Below are 25339 nucleotides of genomic sequence, written 5' to 3'. Positions count from 1 at the left end.
GCTCCTGGCTCTTAGGTAGCCCCAGCAGCCACAACCACAAATACTATACTTTTCCTTTTCTCAGTTAATAAAGGGAGCCTTATGTCAGGGCTTGTTTGGTCTTTCCAAGGCCCAACAAAGGGGAAGATGCCTCACAGAAGGCCTTGAAAGTGACAGAAGCATGAAAGAAACTTCTTCTTTCTTATCTGAGCTGTTTTCAGACGAGATTGAGAACATTTAGGGTGGAATGGCTACAGACAGTTGCTTTCAAGTCTGAGAGTTATGTGTGGGTTTATAAAGGTAAGGTTGGTGCCATAGGGGGAGATGGTCCAAGTTCTGAAGTAGGCAGGGACTCTATGTCAGCATTTGTATGCCGATACGAGGTACACATGGACAAACATTAAAAAAAAAATACAGTTGTCTAGTGTTATATACATCAAAATGAATTAAGTTAAAGGAAAATGTAAAATAAACTGTACAGATGATAAATAAATGCAAAGCAAACTATTGTACAGACAATGTGTAGGCATGGCAAAATCTTGAATCTGGTATGCAAATCACTGATGTTTGGGAAATACTGATGTGGGGAAGTAATTATCAAAGAAATTGGGCTAGGACTTGGAGTCAAGAGATCTGGATTTAAGATCATGACCGTGACACTTACCAGTGGTAAATGTTTACCTTGGTGGTAAAATGGGAAAACCATCACCAAATCAGCTTTTCTCCTAGTCTTGCCATGAGTCCTCGTTGACTCTTGCTTGTTTACTCATTCAACAAACATTGATCAGATTTGTACTATGTGGAGGTAAAGAAAAAACACTGTATAGTTAAAGTCAATTATTACTGGAGGGAAAAATAGGCTTTTGAAGTTTTTGCATGCTGATCTGGTGTTGAAATTTAAACTCTTAAGGGCAGCCCATTCTTCTCTCAAAAGAACAGTAGAGTAGATCTAAACTAAACTAAGATATTTCCTGTCTCCACAAATATGAAAATAAAAGTGAGTGTTAGCAGGTGAGAGCATTAAAATCAAAAACAGAAGTTACCATTTTTCATTTAATAACTTGAACACATAGAAAATCCACCTTTAACCTGCTCTTACTGTTTATGCAGTGCTGGGCATACACGTGACACCTTGCAAAGTGAAAGTAGAAATGACAAGGTCCTTTCTCCGAGGAGCTCAGACCTAAACATTGTTGAACAAGTCGGCCCAGCATAGCAGTGGAGTGCATAATTGATATGATTGGAGAGGTCAGGCTGGGGCTGTGGGCTGAACATGTGGGAAATGAGCCGTTCAAAGCTGAGGGGTTTGGGGCTGGGACAACAGGAGGACATGTTGCTCCAGAAAGCTCAGTGGGATGAAATAGTAAATGTGGGGCAAGAGGGCTCACAGAGAGGTGTCCAGTGTGCTCACCACCAAGAAGTGTCTCAAAAATAATCCACTGGATATAGTTTCCTTTATTCCTTGTCATTTGCCAGTAGCTCTTGGAAATTTCTCTTCCTGCTCTGCCCCAGTGAATACACTGTTTCTATGTCTGGGGTACAGATGAAGGATGAGATGGGCAGCTGGATATACTTCCAGGGAGGTTTGGTCAAACTGACAGTAGAGAACATAATGGTGGTGCCAGAGGATGGGGGGAATTCCAGTCTTGGCAATAAATCAACAAGTGCTATCAAAAAGGGAAAGGCATCTAAACCTCATGGTTGTTTCATGACATTGACCATGCAGCCCTGCATGCTAATGGGTCTGCCACGGTGGATCCTTTACCCTTTGCCTGTCTACACCACCTTTACCTCTGTGTTCACCCTGTTGTGGCTGGAGATGGTAGTCAAATCATCATGGTGTCCTTTCTGGTAAGCCTCTGGCTCCTCTAATTTTCTCCTACTTTAAGTCATCATAATCATCATATAAGTTAATATTTGATGAGCACTTAGTCTTTGCCAGGCACTATTTGAAGCACTTCCCATGTAATATCTCCTTGATCCCTCCTAACCAGCAGAAGCAGAAAACTCCACTTTACAGGTGAGGAAGTGGCGACTCAGAAAGGTTAAGTGGTTCACTCCAGGCCACTTAGCTAGTAAGTGCTGGAGGTGAGATTCGAACTCAAGTTTTCTTGCCCCAGCCCCTCTTAACAACTTCACCACTACCACTTCCCAGGAGGCCTCACTGAGGCTGAGAGAAGTGAGAGGGTGGGAATCAGGATCCTGGACTTGAAAGCAGCTCCTAACATCACTGCCTCTCAGCCCCCATCTCCAGAAAGAATCCCCTGAATGCCCTCCTTGACAAGTTGTCACTTTGCTTCTCCTCAGACGCTATTGGTGACCTGGAACTTGGTGCCACATGAGGCAGCCTAGTCCATTTTTAGATAGCTCTAATTGTTACCCAGTTATTCCATATTTTGAGCATACGTAATTTCTCTTCCTAGCTTCACCTACCTGTCCTAGTTCTGTTTTCTGGAGCTCCATCAGTTAAGACTTTTCTTTCTCCTGATAGACAAACCTGTAAATATTTGAATATCTGAGGGATTTTTGGAACAGTCTCCTGCTACATCCCAACCTCCTCTTCCTACTTGTAGGAGAAATGCAGGATTTTATTTTCTAAATGTGACAGCCCTTTGTGTCCGTTTATGTGAGTTGCTTATTATTTGTCCTCTTAGTTCAGAGGATTTGGTTCTACACAGGAAAGACTAGATCTACATTCACTCAGCACACTGACTTTGGCATGGCCCTGGTGAGGCCCTGGTGTTAAACCATTAGGACAAATCACTGATCTCAAAACAGTAGGAGAGGAAGAGGTGGTGGTAAAAAACTATGTAGAGAAAAAAGGGGACATGGGTTGATTTGGGGTGTCATGTGGGAGGACCTTGAAAGAGATGGTCAGGCTCCTGGTGTGGGTTCCGTGAGGTGAAGGGTGAAGCGCTAGACACTTGTAAGGACACTTTGGCTGGTAGTGGAATAACAAACTAGAATAAATTTGGCAATGACTTATGGTACTTCTGGCTCCATTTTGGGGAAGGGTAAAAAGATTACAGAGTACATACAGGATGACATGATTATTTTTTTTAAATTAGGCATTATAGCTGGCTATACAAAATGTGAGTTTGGCAGTTGTTTGAATGAATACAATATCACATTCTTGATAGAAATTTCCGGGAGGCCCGAGGGCTTTTGTGTTCCAGTGAAACATTTCACTCTTATAAAGAATACACCACGTTTAGGAAAGCTCTGTTACTGGAACTGATGCCCTTTGGCTTGAGAACAAAGGCTCCTCCCCTTCCGCTGGTGTGATCTGCTGCTGTGCATTGGAACGTGAATTGGCCCAACCTGCGTAGACCACTAACCAGTTACATGAGTGTGGGGAGAACTTCCTCTTTTGAGACCTCTATTTCCTCATCTGTGAAGTGAGGGTGTTAGACTGAGGTTCTTTCCAGCTCTGAGGATCAAAAGTTCTTCTTATTTTAGTGTAGTGGTTTCCTGATATAAATCACCCATTTCTCCTTGTGACATCCATGGTGTTATAGACAAAATGATTGGTTGCAATTCTTCATTTCCTTTGCCAGAGGAATTATACATTCATACCCTTGCTGGGGCCTTATGGTGGGCAAAGTCTATTTCCCTGACTCTTGGCTTTAGATTTGGTCATATGACTTACTTGGACTAGTGAGTTGTTAGCAGATATGACGTAAGCAAAGGCTTGAAATGTGCCTGTGCTAGTCCAAGAGAGAAATGAGAAACTGATCCTGGACAGACCAGCCCTAGACAGATCCAAAGCTTAGAGCCCAGCTTATATCAGTTGGATCCCAACAGGTGCCTGAGTAAAAAATAAGTGCTTTACAGTTTGTTTGCTACTGAAATTTTATAGTTGCTTGTTTTGTAGGGTTAATTAATCATGAAAGGAAGATATACTCAGTGTGTGTGACCTGACCTAAATATTTGTCCTCAATGGACATCATGTACTCACTCATTCCAAATCTTGTTGAATATTGATGTCCTTTCTTTTATGTGTGAAGTCTGTGCCTTATTTATATAAATTTTAGGCAAGACCTTAAGGCCCTTTAGTGGCCAACTTTTTAGGTTGGTTTGGATTTTTGTTTCATAGAGATGTCAGTCTTACAGATGGTTCTGTCATTCAACTTATTTATTATACTTATGAGTGGAATACCAAGCCTCAGAGCTGAAATGACTCTTATTATTCTTGTCAGCTACCTGAATGCAGAATTATGGTTGAAATACCCACCAGGAGTCAGAGCCATTGAACTGTGGACTCTTTGCTCTTAATACTAGCTCCTCGTTCTCATCCACAAACTTCATCTGCAATGCTTAACTAGCTGGCATTTATTTACTGCTACTCAACAGGGGGGCAGGATCACAGCACAGAAAAAGTGGTGTCAGCAGTCTTTGGTGGCTTAAGAGTCTTGAGAATTAATGGATTCTTTTCTACCATGCTGTGTTCCAAAATTAATCTGGTTTCTGCATGCCACGAACTGACACAGATTGTTGTTATATGGTTATTTAAGGCACAGAATTTACCCTCCACAATTAGGCTTTCCCCTGCTCTTCCATTATAAGATCAAACAAAGTGATCCCCTGTTTATATCCTCAAAAGCTGTGGGCTGAAATGCCCATTAACCCTCTCATACTCACTTTTCTGCCCAACTGCTACTGGGTCTTTTGAAATTTCATGGATTCACACTGTGTATCCAACACATCATTATGCTTGCTTAGGAAAAGTGAATTAAATTTAAAACAGTCTCATATAACTTGAAGAAAGAAAACTCATGCTGTGGTCATATATAGTTCTTTTAGAAGAACTCCATTTCATCACATCTGTGATGTTATGTGAGAACCTTCCCTTGTTAATATTCCACAAGTTTTATAAGCTCAAACTCAGAGCATTTAGTCTATAAACTCTTTGTGGTCTAGGTGACAAAAAAACCAAAAACTAAAAATGGGGATGGAAGAGACTTTATGGTGAAACTGATCAAGGAAAAAGTATTTCAAACATAGATTTTGAACTTGTTTTCTTTGACAAGAAGGAAGAGATTTTTACTCCATAGGTGGTGGTGGTGTATATTTACCAGATAATATACTATGTTCTTGTGTATGGAGGTAACAGTTCCAGGTGGAAGGCAGGAGAAGAGAGAGGCACTTAGTCCTCCTCAGGAGCACAGGAGTACTTACCCAGTTCACCTTGGGAATCATGTATATTGAGTGTGGCTCCTCCAACACTACCTGTTATTGGAATGACACCACAAATGTTTTAGTCAAATCATGCAACAAAAATAGAAAACAGGCCTACTGGAAATGGGGCTATAGCATGAAATCTATAAACTATAAAACCTGTTTTATGACTTATTAGGCACTCCCACACACATTGTTGCATTTATTTCTCAAAATAATCCAATAAGTATAGTTATTATACCTGCATATCAATCACCATATTCCTGTTTATTTGTATCTTTATCACTTTACATCTATATGCCATTTCTGCTTTCAAATCAGAAACTACTTAGAGGACAAAGCTTTATGTTTTAATTTTTTTATATATCCCTCTTCAGGGCCTTTCACAATATGATGATGAAGACAGTCTAGCTCAAAGGTTAAGGGATTTGCCAAGATCCCACAACCGGTGAATTGCTGACTCCAAGATTCAAATACTTGTTAATTGCCCAGGCTGATATTCTTTCCACTTCATGACAACTATTTTCCTATGTTACTTACAAACCCCTATGAGCTTTTTGCGTTTTGCCTAGCATTTTATATTTTTTGGATGTTCTATTATACTATATGAATTCTATTATATTCACGTATGTAGCCTGTAGCTATCTTAGTAATTTGGCCTGAAGATTTCAGTAATGTTCCATTCGCCACCCCATGTAGGCACTCCCTGGGCATATAAAGGAAAGAAAGCAAGGTTTTGAACCCTTAGGATCTTCCTATCAGAATGGGGAAGTGGGGTTTAGAGATAAAGAGTAGAGAAGGTTTCTTATTGATCCCCATGTGTGTGATCCTTTAGCCTGTTATGAGAATTCTCAGTATCATTATGCCACTAGGATCAAAACGAGAGTCCCTTGTCTGCTCCTTCCAAGTTCCCCTAAAGCAGGGTTTCCAGGGTTTCCCCACCAGGGTTTCTTCATGTTGTTCCAAGCTGCCAGCCATTGTGTTGTGGGAGGCTGAGTGAAGGAGCCCTTCCAATGTGAACAGTTTTGCCAATGAGGTTCTTTCCCTAAATTTTGCAAAGAAGAAGAAGAAAAAAAAACAATAGAGATTTCCTAATCTTCTGGCTCCCACTCCTCTCATAAATGGGGAACTGAATCATTCTAAGTAGTGTATAAAATTAATTACAGTTAGAAGAGTGTTGCCAAGCTTGTGGAGTCTCAGGGATCAGGGCGTGGGGTGGTTTTTGCCCTCCACAGTCATATTTTTCCACAAATATGTTTAAAAAGTACCCATGGGCTATTTTTGTTCTCACTCCTCAGCATGGCCTTGGTATGGGACCTGAGGTAATTGACTTTACTAGGACAGATTTTTCTCTATAACTAATGCAGCTATAAATGCTGTTAATCTCAGCTAATACTGCATTTGAGATCCTGATACCAGAGAAGAATATCTAATTTAAAGTCTGTTTACTCTTATTTCAAAAACATTCTCTTAGTAGTTCTTTTAAATAGCAATTGTTCTTAGTGTATTTCAGCCGTTGGGGGAGGGGGGCGAGAGAAATGTTATGGAGGGATTATCCATAATTTTGTCATTTATCTGTCATGTATCTGTCAACAAATGAATTTAAGAATTAGAACGAATTGGCAACAAAAGGTTATGTGAAAATGAAGTGAAATTATCTATAAAAATGTGTTTGTCCAGCATGATATATGATTTAACTTATCAGCATTTGATTTATACCTAACATTTCAAGAATGCTTACTTATATACAAACCTGATGATAAAGGGTTAGATTTTTGTGGGTTAGAAGATACTATGCAAAATCATGGTATTTAAAGAATATTTAATATCATGGGAATAAGAATGGAGAAATCTCAGCATGTGCTTCCCAGTCTGTCAGTGTCTTATCTGTAAAGGCTGTAGTATGGTACAGTGTTTATGAACCTGGGCTCTGAGCCAGTCTGGTTGGTTTGTATTGTACTTTTGCTCCTCTTACTAGCTGTGTGAACTTTGGTCAACTCGTTTAAGTACCCTTGCCTCAGTAAAATAGGGATCTCATTAATATCTACCCCATAGGATTTTTCTGATGATCTAAAAACGTAACGCATGTACAACAGTGCCTAACATAGACTATTAGCCCCATAATCCCAAATATTATATGTATTTATAGATAATTAAACTAAAAAGGAAATATTTGATCCTCAAAAGACCAGAGGTCTCTGCCTATTTGTTTACTGAAATATACTCAGTGTTTATAACTGTGAATGGCACACAGTGAACACTAATATGTGTTCGTTAAATCTGTCTGAAAGACATTAGAAGAACAGGACTCTAAGTAATATGACCTAAGAAATATGGCCCAGTGTTATGGGTTCAGTTGTGAGATCCTAACACCCAGTACTTTTAGAATGTGATTTTATTTGAAAACAGGGTTATTGCAGGTTTAGTCAGTTAAGATGATACCATCCTGGGTCAGGGTGTCCTTATAAGATGAGGAAAATGTGGACACAGGGGCACACAGAAGAGAATGTTGTTTTAAGACACGGGCAGAGATCAGAGTGATGCGGCTGTAAGCCAAGGAACACCATGGATTGATAGCTGTCATCAGAAACTAGGAGGAGGCTAGGAAGGATTCTGTTTAGTGTCTCAAAGGGAGCATGGCCCTGCTGACAGCTTATTTTTGGACTTCTGGCCTCCAGAACTGTGAGACAATAACTTTACGTTGTTTTAAGGTATCCAGTTTATGGTATTTTGCTATGGGAGCCCTAGGAAATTAATACAGCAGTTACTTGGTTGTATAGAAACATCATAGCAATTGTGTTTGGTTGGATTATTTGCCTTGACACATAAATAATAGCACATCTATATTGAGCTTTTCCTATGCGCCAGGCATTTTGCTAAGAAGTTAACATATACTGTCTCATTAAATCCTTACATTTGCCTCCATGAGGTACACATTATACAGGTGAGGAAGCAAAGGCTTGCATGTTTCTTGCCCAAAACACAGCTAATTGATAGCAGAGTTGGGATTTCAGCCCTGTTTATTCAACTATCAACCCTAAGCCATCCAGCTTTTCATAACTGTAAAATGACAACTACATTGTAGATGTGTGGTCCTCACAGGGAGAGAGATCTTGGTCTTTTTGTAAGTATTGTGTCAGTGTGTAAGATTTTTGTGTATGTGTATGTGTATGACAGTGTTATTCTGATCCTATTAGTAGAACACAGACTTGGGATGCCCTCTTAGATTTATAAATTACCAGCTACATCATCCATTCAGCAAGTCATTTATCCTCTCACGTTCATTTCATTCATGCTGCTATATGTTCTACAATGTTCTACAGGCTGGGGACAACTGCCCATAAGAAATAATTATTTAGACCAAAATATCAATAGTGAAAAGGTTAAAAAACCATTCTTTTAAGTAATCACAGTATTACTTTATTATGGAGAATGTGAATAGGTCATAATTCTCACTGGCTCAACAATGGGGATAAGACTGTGGGTTTTCTCTTTCCCAGATGACATGGGCTAAATTGTGGCTCCCCCTGTTCCCTCATCATATGTTGAAACTCTAACTTCTGGTACGTCAGAATGTGACTATACTTGGAGACACAGCCCTTAAAGAGGTAATTAAATTATGGTGAGGTCCCAAGGGTGGGCCCTAATCTGACTGTGTCCTTAAGAGAGGACGATATTAGGACATGTGGAAAGATCACGAATGTGCAAATGTAGAGGAAAGATCATGTGAGGACAAACACAGAAAGTAGTCACATATAAACTAAGGATAGAGGCCTAAGAAGAAACAAAACTTGATGACACCTTAATCTTGAACTTCTAGCCTTCAGGACTGTGGAAAAACAAATTTCTGGGGCACCTGGGTGGCTCAGTGGTTGAGTGTCTGCCTGTGGCTCAGGGCGTGATCCCAGGGTCCTGGGATTGAGTCCTGCATCAGGCTCCCTGCAGGGAGTCTGCTCTTCCCTCTGCCTGTGTCTCTGCTTCTTTCTCTATCTCTCATGAATAAATAAGTAAAATCTTTTAAAAAAAAAGAAAGAAAACTAAATTTCTGTTGTTTAAGCCACCCAGTTTGTGATATTTTGTTATGATTGCTCTAGCAAACTAATATTTTAGTTGTCCATCTGGGTGTATGTGTGTGTGTGTGTGTGTGTGTGTGTGTGTGTGTATTGATAAGGAAGATTTATTCAGGTTAAGATTTGGCCTGCTTTCCAGTTTCATCATTTCCAGTGTATTATTATTATTCACCTTAAGTGAGACATATAATGCATAACAAATAAGAAAACTTGGGAAGTTTCATTTTTTAAACATATTTTTTTAACATTCTGTTTATACTTAGTTTGACCTGAAATACTTAAACCAATAGATTTTAGAGTTCAGATTGATATTTGGAAATATGTAACGTGAATAGTATGCCACAAATTTTCATCTGAAATGGAATGTATATAAAAATTTGGAGAAATGAATACTTTTTAAAAAAGATTTATTTATTTGAGAGAGAGAGAAAGAGAGAGAGAAAGCGCTAGAGCAAGTTGGAGGAGCAGAGGGATGAGAGGCAAACAAGCAGACTCCATGCTGAGCACAGAGCCCCATGCGAGTATGAGATCATGACCTGAGCCAATCGTGAGATCATGATCTGAGTGGAAACCAAGAGTGATGCTTAACCCACTAAACAACCCAGGTGCCCCAAGAGATGAATACTTTTTGTGAAATATCCGATGATTAGGTGAATTTATTAGATAATTAAATGAAGAAAATGATTTGGAATGGAGCATAATTCAGAGAACTATCACTAGTTATTCATCACATTTTTTCTCTAAGGATAAGAATTAAACCAAAATCACCAGATGATGTTCGCTTGAGTGGCTCCTAGGAGGAGCTTTTTAAATGGAAGAGGCCAGGTGAGGTGACCTAATAATAGAGACTCACCCTATTGCTTTCATTTTAAGGATAAGAAATAGCCTCTCTGTTTTCTAATCCTACTCTTTAGTAGGATCGCCATCTCTCTTTTCCCAGCAAAACTATGGTAGGCAACCATGTGAAGACCTCCATTGTGGATCTAAGCATGGCCTATTTAGAAACGAATAACCAAGTGAGCATTTATGTACTTTAGGAATAATTTAGGCATCTCTGAGCAACTCCCTTTAGGGCACCACGTTGATAAGTAAAAAATTCCATTACATCACTGGACTTTTTTTCCCATCTTAAAGTTACAACCAGCTACTTTCTTTAAAGTTTAAGCATTTACTTTTTATTTTAAAAGTAGTATATGATTATTATTAAAAAAACAGAAAGTCAAAGATAATATTAGACAGTAGAAGGATAAAACCACCCATAATTTAACTATTCATAGTAAATTTTCTTCCCACCATTTTTTTTTCCTCTTCTAATTTTCCTTCATCTAGAACAAGGTTTTTGGAGGAGTTACTGTTGAATCTCTTGGCCTTTCTACAAAGACCCATTGTAGCATAGATGTTTTCTTTGTATTTGTAATAGTTGGCTTTGATTCAGGTGTGTTGCTGTTTGTATGCCCTGTCTCCCTGCCCACACTCTGCAAAGATTTCTGATAAAGGCTGAGAACACTAGATATCTGGAATAAATGACAGTGTTTACTAGATGCCAGACATTGGTTCTAAATGGCAAGCTCTTCTTCTGATCACCTGTTTGCTAGCTCTCTAAGAAGCCTAGTGGTGAAGCTTTTGCATAGAAGACAACGAGTTGTCATCACTAGACTTTTCTGACTACTGGCAATGACGTCCAGAGAGCTTTCCTCCCTGTGACATTCTGCCTCTAACCACGATGCACAGATCACCAAATGTGGCCATAGAGTCTAACATTTTAATTTTTAAGCTCTCTGATGAAACTGTCAAGTGGTTAATGAACTGAAACTTGGTGTCATTTGGGCCTGTCATTAAGTCCCAGGTCATCACATTTACCAGTTCAGTAATCCTAAAGAAGACACTTTACCTTTCTAAGATATAGTCTGTCTTTTTTTTTTTTTTTAATGAGGATTATAATGGGGTTATAACAATCGTGGGGCATGTCGTAAGGATTTGGGGCATGTCGTAAGGATTCCATGAGACAATGTTAGAGGGGTTATGAGCACAGGCTCTGGAACCACCTGTCTGGATTCAAGTCCCACCCCTTGCTACTGATGGGTGGTATGATGTGGAGCATGCTTCTTAGCCTCTCTCTTGTGATAGTTAAAAAAGTTCATACTCAGAAAGCACTCATCACAGTGACTAGTGCATGATATGTGCATAACAGATGCTAGTTACTATTATTATTATTATTATTATTATTATTATTACTATTATTAGCATTTATAAAGCCTGGTCCAGAGTGAGCCCTTGGTAGTTTGTTTGTTCTTATGATTCTTCTCTATACTGGTCGGTGTTCTTCCTCCCCAATTTTTCTATGCTGAACTTACTGAGATGGGTAAATAAGAACATGCCTTATGTGATGATCAGCAACCTTTGAAATTAGCATGCAGAGAAGAACAGCTGTCATGGACAGCACTTACTAGAGCACATGGATTTTCTCTTTTTGCAACCTACTCTCCATCCACGAGAAAAAGAAGGGTGTGCTCATATGTGGGATTTTCTCTTTTTGCAACCTACTCTCCATCCACTAGAAAAAGAAGGATGTGCTCCTCCCATGTCCACATAGCAACAGAGAGCCATTATCCTGGAGAGGCCTTTCAGAAATAGCTATTCTCATGTATGCCCAGTTGGCAAAAGGAGGGGCACCACCCTGGCAATGTTGAAGAAGTATGGCATGCCTTTCACAACAGAGAAGGGGACATTCATTAGGCTTTGCTCCTCCCTAAGGTGAGGCACACCCATGCCTCCCAGCAGGATGACAGCCTGCACAACAAGACACAGAAAGATCCTTAACCTCATTATTTCTATGTACATATTATGCAGTATTCAACCTTCAATGCTAGACTTCTTTTTACTTCTGAGAAAGAGAGTTTGGAATCTTTAGAAATTCCAATTTGAGAAATTTTTGTGTGGAAAGAAAATATTTTCTGCTCGAGTCTCCATCATAGGGATGAAACTTGCTTAAAAAACTATATTGAGGGGTGCCTAGGTAGGCTCAGTTGGTTAAGCATCTCACTTCTGCTCAGGTCATGATCCCAGGGTCCTAGGATCAAGCCCCACATCAGAGCCCCACAACATAGGCTCCATGCTCAGCGGGGAGTCTGCTTCTTCCTCTGCCCCTCCCCTGCTCCTGCTCTTTCTCTTTCAAATAAATAAGTGAAATCTTAAAAAACAAAACAAAGTAAAGCTATATTGAGTGCTAAAGTGCACACCTGAGACTCAAGTCCCTGTGTGCTCAAGAAAGCACTGAGACAGCATATGATGATAAGAGACGTTACCATTTGGGGGCAAATAATTTTTTTTTCCTATAGATCTGAAAAGATATTGGTATTAACAAAAGGAATAAAGAATATGGTAGATCCTCATCGTTAATGTCACTAATTTGTATCTCTGCTGCTATCATGCACTGACAAAAAGGGGACATAGTCACAGGCAGCCAAATGCAGCAGAGCCCTATTAGCCCATTTAGCACACACAAGGTTTTGTTTTGTTTGTTTTGTTTTGTTTTGACCTCTGAAACAATGTCTAAAAGGATTTCATTGTATTTAATTTGAGAAATAGAATTTTTGATGGATTGGACAAGCGCTGGGGCTAAAGTGTTTGTGTTTCTTTTAAAATAGGTCCTATCCCATTTCTCCCGTGTGCCAGCTGCTTTTATGAATGCCATTTTGCTGCATAATCTACAAAAGAGGCATGCAAATTAATAATATAAAAATAACAGTAGGGAAAATAGTTAAGCCTCGACCATAGGGCATATTACTCTCATATTACTTAAAATAAACCCATGCTTCTTTAAACAGAATTGAAGTTCAGAATTCGGCGATTCATGCCGGTCTTCTGCCAATTGGTTATATTATTGGGACTGGACTTTAACAGACAATGATTAAAGGTAACTGTTTTATGGCAATACACATGTTGGATTTGGATGTGCCCCAAGCACAAGTTCAGGCCTCAATTCTCTCACCTACTAACGATGCCTCACTTTCCTATCTGTAAGACCAGAATATATCTGTAGTTAGGGTTGTCAGGATTGTGGTATTTAGTCCATACAAAAACCAATATGTGAGATGACATTCAAGTGTTAGGTATCATTAACAACCAAAGATTTAAAATATCACTACCTTGGGTCCGCAGTTAAAATCAAATACATCTTATCCACCTTTGACTTTACTTACAAACTGAATATGTACCAAATATGAGGTGCATTTCACTGAGCATGGAGTTCCCATCAACAGTAACTGTCTCCCTCTGGGTGGGACCTTTTGGTAAGAAGAAAAGCACTGTGGATGTAGATATTTAGCCCAATGCTAACATGGGAGACTACATTTGGTAATAATAAATGGTAAGAGAAAAACAGAAAGACGAAGAAATTACAAGGACTTGTTCTAAATCTATTTTGGCTCAGCACTGCAAGGGCTTAAAAATGTTATTTTCTTTCATTTTCTTCTTTGCAACTGGGAGATGAGGTCCAGGCCCTCTCTACACAGAGACTGCAGTGCTGAGAGCAACAGGAAGGGCTCTGTTATTAACAATGAAATTCAGCTTCTTTGGTGAGACCCTTGGTGTGAGAGGCAGTACAGTAGAATGGTTAAGCTTGTGAGCTCTGGATCTGGATGGTCTGGAATCAGGTTGTGTCTCACTAACCTTGGGCACTTTATCCTGTCTGTAAAGCGGGAATGATGTGGCATCTTCTTCCTAGGATGAATGTGAACATTAAATAACAGAGCTGTAGTTTTCAAACTTGAATATGCACACAAGTCACCTGGGGATCCTGTTAAAACTTGGCTTCTGATTCAGTAGCAGGCATGTAAAGCACACAGAATGGTGTTGGCAAATTCTTTCTTTCTTTCTTTCTTTCTTTCTTTCTTTCTTTCTTTCTTTCTTTCTTTCTTTCTTTCTTCTTTCTTTCTCTTTCTTTCTTTCTTTCTTTCTTTCTTTCTTTCTTTCTTTCTTTCTTTCTTTCTTTTTCTTTCTTTTCCTTCCTTCCTTCCTTCCTTCCTTCCTTCCTTCCTTCATTCCTTCCTTTCTTCCTTTCTTCCTTTCTTCTTTTTCTTCTTTCTTTTAGAGAGAGAGAAAGAACACGTGAATAGAAGGAGGGGTGGAGGGAGAGGGAGAGAGAGAGAAAGAATCTCAAGCAGACTCCCCACTGAGTATGGGGCCCTATGTGGGGCTGGATCCTATGACCCATGGCATGGGATCATGACCTGAGCTGAAACCAAGAGTTGGACAGTTAACTGACTGAGCCACCCAGGCAGGTGCTGAGTAATTCTAAACACTCCATATATGTTGGCTCTTATTATCCATCTGGTATGATGCTATATTTTTCACAGGCATTGTTATGGTTATCTTTGCAACAGCCTTCCATAAGGTATTATTGTATCTTCTTTCCCAAATGAGGAAACACATCTAGAAAGACATAGTGATTGCCAATATTGCATTTGAACCCAGTTTTCTTGCTTCTAAGACCTGTCCTCTTCTACACTTGAAATTCTTTCTGGTTGTGGGTTAGAGAAAAACAAACAAAAGACAAAACGACAGTGACCGAAAACCTTACTTTCTCTCATGTTGGAGTGGGAAGGAACTCCTCTTGTGTAGGCTGCAGGAGAAGTCTATAGAGAGAGGCAAGTGGCTTCCAGGTCATCACATGGTTCTATGTTGTCCATATATTAAAATATTTTCCTCTGATTATACTTGTGAAGAAAAAACAAGCACGAATGATTGGTTTAAAAAGTAAACTAAATGTCACCCCTCAAAAAATCTCATTGTCCAGAGGCAACAATAACTTCAATAATGTATAGATTATGTTATTAGAGCCAATTGTTCAGGGTCTCACTCTGCTATGATGCATGAGCCTTGGGGATATATATATATATATATCTTATCTGGAGGTTTTAGGGAAAAATCCACTTCCAAGCTCTTTTGGATTGTTGGCATGATTTATTTCCTTGAAGTTATAAGACTGTAAGACTGAGGTCCTAGTTTCCTTGTTGGCCATTGGCTGGGGGTCATTCTCAGCTTTTAGAGGTGACATCAGGTCCTTTCCATGTGGTCTCCTCTATCTTTAAGCCAGTAAGTCCATCCTGAGTTTTGATTTTTGGAGTTCTCCTTCTGCCATTAGCTGTATTATTCAAGAATTCATGTGATTAGGTCAGGCCCAACTGGATAATCTCCTTTCGAATAGTTCAAAGTCAACTGATAAGTAATCTTAATTACATCAGTGAAATCCCTTTTTCCACGTAATGTAACATGATCACAGGTATAAGAGCCAGGGCAGAAGTCCTGGGGCACTTCTTAGAATTCTAATTCTACCTATCATATTAGGCCGAAAAATACTTTTAAAAAATGAAATTACACAATATTTATGCCTCCGAAAACTTTTCTTCACTTCCATAAAAGCTTTGAAGATATTTCTCAGTAAATATAGATATAACCTGGACTTTTTAACTGCTAAATAATATTCTTTTAAAAAGATTGATCATAATTTAACAATTTGTCTGTGGATGAATGGTTAGATTGTTTCCATTTTCCAATTGTAAACATTGCAGTCATGAAAACATTTAATGCTGTGCCATGGGCCAATTAATTATCTCTTTAAGGTAAATTACTATTTGTGAAATTGCTGATCAAAGAGTATACATACTTAAATATTGGTGCACATTTCCAGTATGCCTTCTGGAAAAGTTGCATCAACATATAAGCTCGTTCATATTAATGGTTTATTAAATGGCTTGTTTCTCTACACCTTTGCCAACAATTCTTTTAATCACTGCTAATCCAGTGAAAAGGTGTATTTTGTTCTTTATTTACTATTCCTTGATCATTAGTGAAGTTGAATATCTTTCTCTATGTTAATTTCCCAATATGTTGCTTCACTTGGGAACTGTCTATTCATTTCTTCTGTCAGGGATCTTTAGCTGCAAGCTGCAAAAGTCAATTCTGGTTTGGGGTGCCTGGCCAGCTCAGTCCAAGGAGTGTGCAACTCTTGATTTTGGGGTCGTGAGTCTGAGCCCCACATTTGGTATAAAGATTACTTAAATAAATAAAACTTAAAAAAAAATAGTTAACTCTGGTTAGCCTAGATAGGAATGGATTTTGCTGGAAGGATATGGAGGACCTTGGAGGATCAGTAAGAAAGTTGGAGAACCAGGCTTGGTAAAGGAGAGCCAGGCAGTAGAATGCAATAAATCTAATGCTGTAGGACAGGATAGTTAATATGCTGTTATTGAAATCTGTACAACTCAATGTCACTACCTTGGGACTCTTGATACTACTGTGAATAAATTCTCCATTTGCCTCCTTGTCTTTGCATCATTCTCAAGATTCAGAGTCCCTGGTACAAGCAAGCACCTGATCGATTGAGCTTAGGTCCACATGCCTGAACTATAGTGACCAGTAGGATAAGGGAGTATTCTTTGGTCGCTCTGGCTTCTTAGTAAAAAGTGGTAGCTTATATACCATTAATACTTGTCTGCATTAGACAGGCATTCAGATGCTGGGTAGAGCCCCTCCTCCCCCCAAAACCATTTTTCCAGTTGCATTTTTATTAGAGCACTTTTTACATTAAGGACATTAATACTTTATACTTGTGTTGCATATATCTTTCCTTTTTGCTACTTTTTTCTTTTTCAATTATGATGGCAAAGTAACCTTTAAAGAAAGATGACTCTAATCATTTCTCTCCTGTAGAATCCGATATAACTGATAAAGCATTGTGTCTTAATCAAGGCCACAGTTCCAGGTGACAGTGAATTTAACTAAGGAGTCTGTACAAGGAGGAAAGTGGTTTGTTACATGGAGACATATTTGCCTGTTCTCTAACTAACAAGGTCACTTCATATCAAGTGCTAGAAAATTCACCCATATTCCTTCTGGGGAAATTAAAAATGTTTTGTTAATTGAACAAAAGAAGATGAAGCATTTACATTTGGTTTGTAGTCTGGCACATTGAGTTACTCCTCCTAAGCTCCTGGAAGCCAGTCACATACCAGAATCAGAAGAGCTAGGACCTGGACTGGCCATGTAGCTAATGAGTGATTTCTCATTGGAGCCTCCATTCTTATGTATTTTTGCAATAAATTTCTCTGATAGAAATGGCTTCAGTGTGGCTTTTTTTCCTAGTGCAGTTTATGACTTTTATCATTATAAGCTTTTTACTATTTAAATAATTTTTAAAAATGGTAATATAACATAATTTTTTTAACATCTCCTGCAATAAGTATTCCTTAGTAGTCAGTGTCAGAATTTGTTAGGCATTGTATCTCTTAAAAGAGTTCTCTTCAATGTACACCTTAACATGTTGTTGTTAAACTAGTTCCCTTTTGGTCTAAGGAAAACACCTATTTCTTGCTAAACTGATCCATAGTCCTTCTTACTAATCAGCCTTCTCTGGAAGGAGTTAAAGTTCTTCCTTCTCCAGAAAGCCTCGGTAGGAATATTTACAAAACTCTGGAGAGATGTAGTTGAACCTTGTATATACTATAGATGAGGAAATGAATATAATGCTAAAAAGAAATTAACTCCCATATAAAGCCAGAAAGATAGGCTGGGACCATGAAAAGAACCAGAACATGTTTTCCAAAAGACTCTATGGGCAAATAAATCCATATTTCCAAATCAATGCTTTCCAAAGCTTACAGAGAAAAATAAATAATGGTTTCAGGGCAACATGGCTTTCCAAATTTACTACCTACAATTAAATCTGTAAGTACTCCCTAGTGGTGTTTCAAAAATTCCTGAATGTGTTCTTATCAGCTTTATTCTAAACTCCTGGGGCACAGCATTATTTTCTTCTCTATTTTTGTCAGGAGAAACACATGGCTAGAACATTCCCCCCTGACACTTTTTGTGAATTGGAAAGATTAACTTCTGAATGCTGGGTGAACAATCTGAACAGACCTTTTCCTCACCAGTGGGTTGATCTCTATAATACTAAGCTACAATTCCCTGTTGGGCACTATATTGATGAGATCTGCAGAGAAGGGCCATCAATGTGTACCCAACAGATATTTTGAAAATTTGTATCCTCATCTAGCCTAAAACTGGATTTGTCATTTTTCTTTAAAGATTTGTTTGTTTATTTTGAGAGAGAGCGAGAGAGCATGGCTGCAAGCATGAGTAGTGGGGAGGGGGGAGAGGGGGAGAGAGAGAACTTCAAGCAGACTCACCTCTGAGTGTGGAGCCTGACTCAGGGCTCAGTCTTAGGACCCTGAGATCATGACCTAAACTCAAATCAAGAGCCAACGACTTAACTGACTGAACCATGCAGGCACCCGGGATTTGTCTTTTTAGTGGATAGATAATGAAATACTGTTTTCAAGATCAAGGTTCCCAGAGGTGATGTGTGTGTGAATGTGTGTGTGTGTGTGTGTTTGTGCACGTGAACGCATGTGTTTGCATATAGAATTTTTCACACTGTGAGTTAATTCTGCAATGATTTCTTTTCTCAGAGTTACCATATCCTTTTCTGTTCCACATGAAGAACAGTTAGACTTCCTGTTCAGTTGACTGTTTCCCTTGAGAAAATGAGGCGGGGTGGGGGGTGGAGGAGTAATTGCAAAAGGATTCGGAAGGAATTTGCAAAAATTGAAAAGGGGACTTAATTTTATCTGTGACAAGGAATAGGACTCAACTGTCCTCCATGTAACAAGTTCAGGAAGTTACAAGTCTGTCCTCTCCTGGAGCGGCCGTGCTTAGGCTGTGGGTTGGCTGAGAGGTGTGTGTGGGAGACAGCAGAAAATGGTGCATTTGATTGGTCTTTGGCTTTATTTTAAACCAGCCAAAGCCAAAATGATTCTCTATGGACCAAGTGTGGTATGACCCATACTTTGTTCTCTTGTCTTCTTTCTCCCCTTTCAGTACTTATTTTAATATACATTTCCCATAAAAATTGTCCTGGTTTATGTGGTCCTGGTTGTGTCATGTTATTTATTTATCTCTTCCTGCTCAGATTCCTGCTCTTCCCTTTAGCTCCTTCCTTCCATTGCCTTTGTGATCTCCTCTTTCCCCTGCTTCTATTCCCATCTCTTTTCTCTTCTCTCTCTTGAAAGGCAGGTCTAATCCTGGGTAAAGTTGTGACATTTCAATCTTTCAGCCTTTCAGACTGGAATGGTTTCCTCTCTTCAATGATGTACACTTTTCTATTGTCCTGTGTTATGATGTCCCTTTTCCATCAAAATAAAAAAGTTTGGAACTGATATACTTCAAATATTATTCTTCTGGGATGAGTCTCAGCTTAATAGCTACCAAAGTATTTAGACAAAGGGATGAAATACCAAAGTGGAATTTCAGGGGGAGACTGGCTGGAATTCTGGGGGACTTCCATGTGTCCTAGAGTCCTACATGCTTCGTCCTTCATATATTTTTCTTGCAATAGTGGGAATGCAGCTTAGAAGCCCTTTACTTCCTCTCCCAGGGCCTTAGAGTGCTAAGAAAGGAAGCATCTGAACGACAAATATTGGATATGAGCCTCCAGAAGCAGGAAACTGAACCAGAAGTCCAAGGAGACCCGAAGAACCAAGAGAGGGCTGGCTGCTGTTACAGGGTTGCTTATGCAGCTGAGGGGAGACGTGGGTGTGAACTGGGGAACTGGTTTGTAACAGGCAAAATCTAAACATTCCCAAATTTGGGAGCAGGTGCCATTGTCTAAAAATCAGGATTTAGGCTCTTGATCCAGGAACCAGACCTTGTTCAGATATTCTGAATATCCATAAGCTATTTTGGGTCCTGATCACAGGAAGATTGCTCCAACCACACTCAGCATCCCTATAGGCTCTCAATGCCTTCTGCAGATCCTGTAACTCAGATTTGGCCTTTAAATCTCACTTCAGATTCCCCTATCTGGAAAGCTGTCCCCAACTTCTCAGTCAGCAGGGCAGTGTCTTTCCAGATGCTTCCATACACCTTGTTTTCATGAGCCCTCTCACCACTCCTCATCTGTCTTTCCCTCTAGGTTCACAGCAAGATGAGGGTACAGAGTTCACACGAAACTGTGTCCATCGTGCTGCACGCGTTCCTGACCCAGAGCGGATGCTTAGCAAATGTCTGGTGAATGAGTGAATGCGCGGATGATGTCCTTAAGGACAGCAGACAAAGGAATTCTTAAGTTTTTACAGCACCAGGCCCCAGAACAAACTTCTCCCAGGATGCAAAAATGTGCCTTTGGATTCAACTGGTGTTTGAAGTTCTTCATGTTAAAGGGAGTCAGTGAGGTTGTTCTAGAGAGCTGCTGTAGAAGTGGATGGGAAGTAAAGGAGGAGGGAGATGCTGACTCATTCCCTGGAGCTGAAAAAAATACACAATATGCACCAGACAATGGGGAGAAACCATCCATCCGCCCATGGAAATCAGTGAGACAAAAGAGGCCTGGGAGGTCCCCTCCCTTCCCTTCTGCGCCTGCTCTGGACCTCCGTCTATTTGTTTTCCCCAAAGCTCTATATCTCGGGGCCTTTATGTTTGGCTCCTCCCACTCTTGCTGAGATAATAAAACCAGGGGAGGAATCTTGGGACAGGTTCCAGCTTGTGCTGTTCCATGAGAGCTAGGGGAGGGCATGAGGCATCTGGAAGTTTACAGAGGTCGAGTGCAAAGTGTGGAGAATTGGAACTTGGAAGGGGGAGGGGGCGGGCCAGGTGACGGCTGCTTGTTCTTATAAGCCCTTCTGTATTATGTCCATTTCTAAAATTATCTGCATGAATTACTTTGATAGACTAATAAAAATACTCACTTTTCAAACAAATAAGAGGCGGCTGGAGAAAGCACTCCTGGGGCATGCAGGGCAGTGGGAGGGAGTGCATGAGTAATCATCACACTTTGGAGAAAAGCTGGTTGCATGCTGGGTTTGGCTCTTGCATGAGGCGGCCACTGCTCTGGCAGCCAGATGAGCTGGGCCTGCATGAACGGACTGATTGGTCAGTGTTTCTGGATTTGGCTCCACCCGGGCTCTCTGCTCCATACCTTCATCATTACTTGCCCCCCAGCTCTGGTAGCTGCCAGCTCTGTAGCCCACTTACCTTCCTCATGATGGGTGCACTCACCTCCAGACCTCAATTTCCTTTCCAATAATGTTTCATTTCTTATCCTAGGCCCCAAAGTCTTGATGGTCCGCTGCTCAAGTAATAACTTTCCTGACTTGCCTTGGTTTCCAGGCTGTCTATTCCAGATGCTTTCCCATGAGGAAGCTCCCCTCCCTGGTCTGCCCCAGTCATGAGGCAGTATGTACACAGACAGAAGGGCCAGAGCAAGGGCTGATGACAGACAGTAGGACAGAAGGACTCAATCTCTGTAGCCATACCAACCTTGCTTTCAAGGCCTGTCTCCTTCTGTGTCCTAGCTGTGTGATGCTGTGTAAGTTACATGAGCCTTCATTTCTGAGCCTTCATTTCTTCATCTGCATATGGATGATACCAAGTGTACTTACTGCTTAATAAAAGCTCAATATCACCATGGCAGCAAGGATGAATTCACATACATTGTTCTTACACGTACAAAAACAACAAAGCATAGCTCCTTTCCTCTCTAACTGGTCTGTCTTCACCAAAGAGCACCCTCCCTCCATCACCTCTGCCCAAGTTGGCCAGCCTAGGGGCTAAGGACAATTTCAGTCCCACCAGATGAATTTCCTTCAATTCTATAAAGAAAAGCATTCCTTTAGGTAAATTCTTTGTCTCTGTTGGATAAAGTGCTCAGTTTTTCAGATTTCTGCTTTTTCCCCTCTTTCTTTCCAAGATGGCATCTGAAGGTGAAACTTAGGTGATCCCATGGTGGCAGAGGGCGGTTGGGGGTCTTTGGTGTCCTCTGGATGCTTGCTGATCTCTGCCACGTCATGGCTGGTCTGGGCTGCTTCCTGCATGGGGATCACTGAGGCGGACTGGTGCTACTCCAGGGTGTTCTGCTGGTGTCTGAGTCTAAAGCCTGTAGCTGGTGTAACTCATGGACCATCTCCGTTCTTGTTGACTTGGTCCTGCCTTCTTGGCAATGCACAGGTCCGGCGGGACTGCTCTAGTTTCTCTTGCAGGCAGTCTACCCTGCGGTGTGGACCACAGGCAATGGTGTGTTGCAAAAACAATTAGCAGTTAGTCTTGGGTGGGAGGGGCCCTGAGTGGTAGTATTTGCAGACTTCTATAGTTTAAATACCTTGGCATATCAAGCTACTAAGATGATGTCGACGAATGCGGAGTTGGGGAGAGACCTGCCATACAGATACAATAGTAATAGTAAATAGTAAATAATCTCAAGAGCAAGATAATAGTAAGATGCAGCAAAATAACTATGGAGTGATCGTTTTGAATATTGCATTACCTTTATGTTTAATAGGACCTATTTAATTGTAAGGTCGAACAATTTAATTTTTAATAACTTCTGTGTTCAGCAACTGATTTGAAATTTCTGACAATGCAACAGTGAGCTCTCTGCCCAGTGAGCCAGCTCTGGTCCACCACTGGCGGGTTACCTCATCTGCTTCATCAAGAGAGCTGCCAACAAGCTCCCAGTCAAGCCTTCAACTGAGTTCCATACTCCCTTTCTGGGGCAGCTTGGGAGAGCTAAATTTAGGCCCACCCTCTGCTATCCACACGCTGATGCCGAAGCAACCGATGACACAATATCTTCCCGAACACTAAAAAGGAAGCAGGGTAGAAGCTCCTCTGCCCATGGCATTAAACTTGACCCACATAACTCACTTCCCTGTGGCAGAATCAGTCAGACAAGCCGACTGTCAAATTCCCCTAGACTCTTGAAGCAAATCCACGCAATGGCCAATTCCCAGAAACTCACTTGACCAAATGAGAAATTCAACAAATTTAGTTTTATTTTGTTTTAATGGACTAGTTTTCCAAATAGAAGTTTAAGGAAGAACGCTAAAACCTGGTCTCCTGCCATAGCCTGAAGTAGGAGGCTAAGAGAGGCGGCTGTACTGTGTCTGTCCCGGAGCCCACCCTAACAACTCTTTCCTGCTGCTCATCTCCTAGGCCCTCTTTCTTTGCTCTGGGTCACCCTTCCTTTTTCCAAAGTCTTAGTCACTTCCTTCTCCCCTTTGCAGATTCCATAGCTCAACCTCTTCTTAGGAGCTCTCAGGGATTATGAAGGAGAATGCCACTGCTCTAGCTTTCCATTGGATGGCTGCTCCAACAGAACAACTAAAACAGAGATTGGCAAAACGAATGAGGCCACGGGAGCTCTGGAGAGGGAAGTCAGTACAAAGCGTTCCTCACAGCACTGGTCTGTTTATATCATGATCTCACAGACTCTTCTTAACCACTCAGGCATTTTTAAACGTTGGGGTCAAGCATCAGGGCTTACAGGTATTGAGAAACCACTGCAGGCTTCAGTAGAGGACCGACAAGATTTGATCTGCTTTAGAAACTCAACTACAGTAGCAACATCTGAAAAGAACCAAAAGGTGGAATTTGTAAGCAGGGAACTTGTTTAAGGGTTCCTTAGAAGCCAGGCTAAAGGTGATAGCCTGAAGTCCAGTCATGGAAGTGATAGAAGAGCCCTTTCCTGGGTACCCTGACTTGATGGGCACTCCACCCCCCATTTATTTTCTCTCACTGCACCCTATTTGTTTCTTTCCTAGGAAATTTGTAATGTTATATTTACCGTTCACTTATCATCTCCTCCTCCACTAGATTGTAAGCTCTGTGGAGCCAGGCCTGCCTCATGCCCGAAAGTATTCTTCACTGGTGCAGTGTTGGGTTCCTGGTAGGTGCTCCACAAATGTCTGTGGAGGAAGGAATGCCACTGGGAAGAAAGGAAGGTTGGTGGGGGAAGCTTAGCTATGTTTTCAGGTAAGGGAAAGGTGCTCTTGGAGAAGGAGGAGTAGAAAACAGAGATTGAGAGAGATGACACAGATTCCAGAAAAACAGGACAAGAAGTGAAAGTAGAGGCGTTAGCTTTGCCTGAGAGGAGGGGTAGGCTTCTGACATGGGAGGAAAGGAAGAATGGGTGAGTGTTGGTTGGATTTATGAGAGCAGTGGTCTGTGTTTCCTGGAGAAATAGTAGGCATGATTACCAGCTGTGTGTGAGAGAGAGAGAAAGAGAGAGAGAGAAAAGAGGAAGAAGAAGAGGAAGAGAAAGAAGGAGGAGGAGGAAGAGAAAAGAGAGGGCAAAAAGAGGAGAGGAGGAGAAAGAGGAAAGGGGATTGAGAGTTTCAGGAGGTGATGAGAAGTTTTAACAGAATGTTTCAACGAAAAGAATAATGCAATGGCCAAAAATGCCTAAAAAGATTTCTGAGGGAGGGTCCCACTGAGAAATAATGTGACCAAATTAGCCTTGCCCCAAGTCTCCTACGTGGGAGGCAGGGCAGTAGAATGGGGAGACGGAAGGGTTGGCTGTGGTAGGGATCTGCAGGATGCCATCTCTCTTCCTAGTTGATCTTGTGTCTAGCTCCAACAAAGGGAAACATTTCATGACTCCTGGGATGGGTTCAGATGAATCATTCATCTCTCCAGATATTAAAAGTTTTGAATGTGTGAGATAGGACACGGACATCAGAAAGAGGCTCTCAGCAGTCTGCTTCTCTGGAGAAGGCCTCACCCAGGGGCTGGAGCCTGCCTTGTCCTGCTGTATCCTAGATCTGTGGGTTAACTTGCCTGCCCTTGGCTATAACTTCCTCTGGCAGGAAGGCAGCTTTTATCTTAGAAATCTTACTGATATCCAAACATCCCTTGCCTTTAGGTGACCGCCTCCTAAAAGAGAAAGTACATCTGTTTAGACTTTGATAGACCTGGGTTTGATTCCGGGCTCTCACGCATGAAGCTCTGTGATCTTGAATAAATTGCCTACCTTTTCAAGCCTCCATCGTTCAGAGGAAAAAAGGGGAAGTCACTGGAAAGGCAGAAGGTTGAAATAAGATAATGTAAATAATCCAGCAGAATGGACAGGCACAAGGTAGACCCTCAATAAATATTTTGTCACCTCTCTCCATCCTCTCCTTTTGTTATTCCCTCTTTCCCTTACATTTTAGTTACCAGTTTTCTGTACCGGAATCCTCACAGCAGGAATGACATCTTAGTCATTAATAAGAACTCTTATCTTTATTAGAGTAATGTTTGCACTTGCTGGCTAAAAATCTCAAATAATACCAAAGAAC

At 40.8% G+C, this 25339-nt stretch overlaps 2 long non-coding RNA genes across 5 annotated transcripts in view; both read left to right on the top strand.

The window, feature by feature from the left end:
• LOC140639744 (uncharacterized) overlaps positions 1–25339 on the top strand; it is a 77951-nt gene that overhangs the window by 39823 nt on the left and 12789 nt on the right. The window lies entirely within an intron of this gene.
• LOC140639748 (uncharacterized) lies at positions 1139–24053 on the top strand. Its single transcript, XR_012036364.1, has 2 exons — positions 1139–1227; positions 20203–24053. It is a non-coding gene; the product is annotated as an uncharacterized lncRNA (long non-coding RNA).

The sequence above is a fragment of the Canis lupus genome, chromosome 1 (genome assembly GCF_048164855.1).
Source record: "Canis lupus baileyi chromosome 1, mCanLup2.hap1, whole genome shotgun sequence".
Taxonomy (NCBI): Eukaryota; Metazoa; Chordata; class Mammalia; order Carnivora; family Canidae; genus Canis; species Canis lupus.
This window is presented reverse-complemented; position numbering and strand designations above follow the sequence as displayed.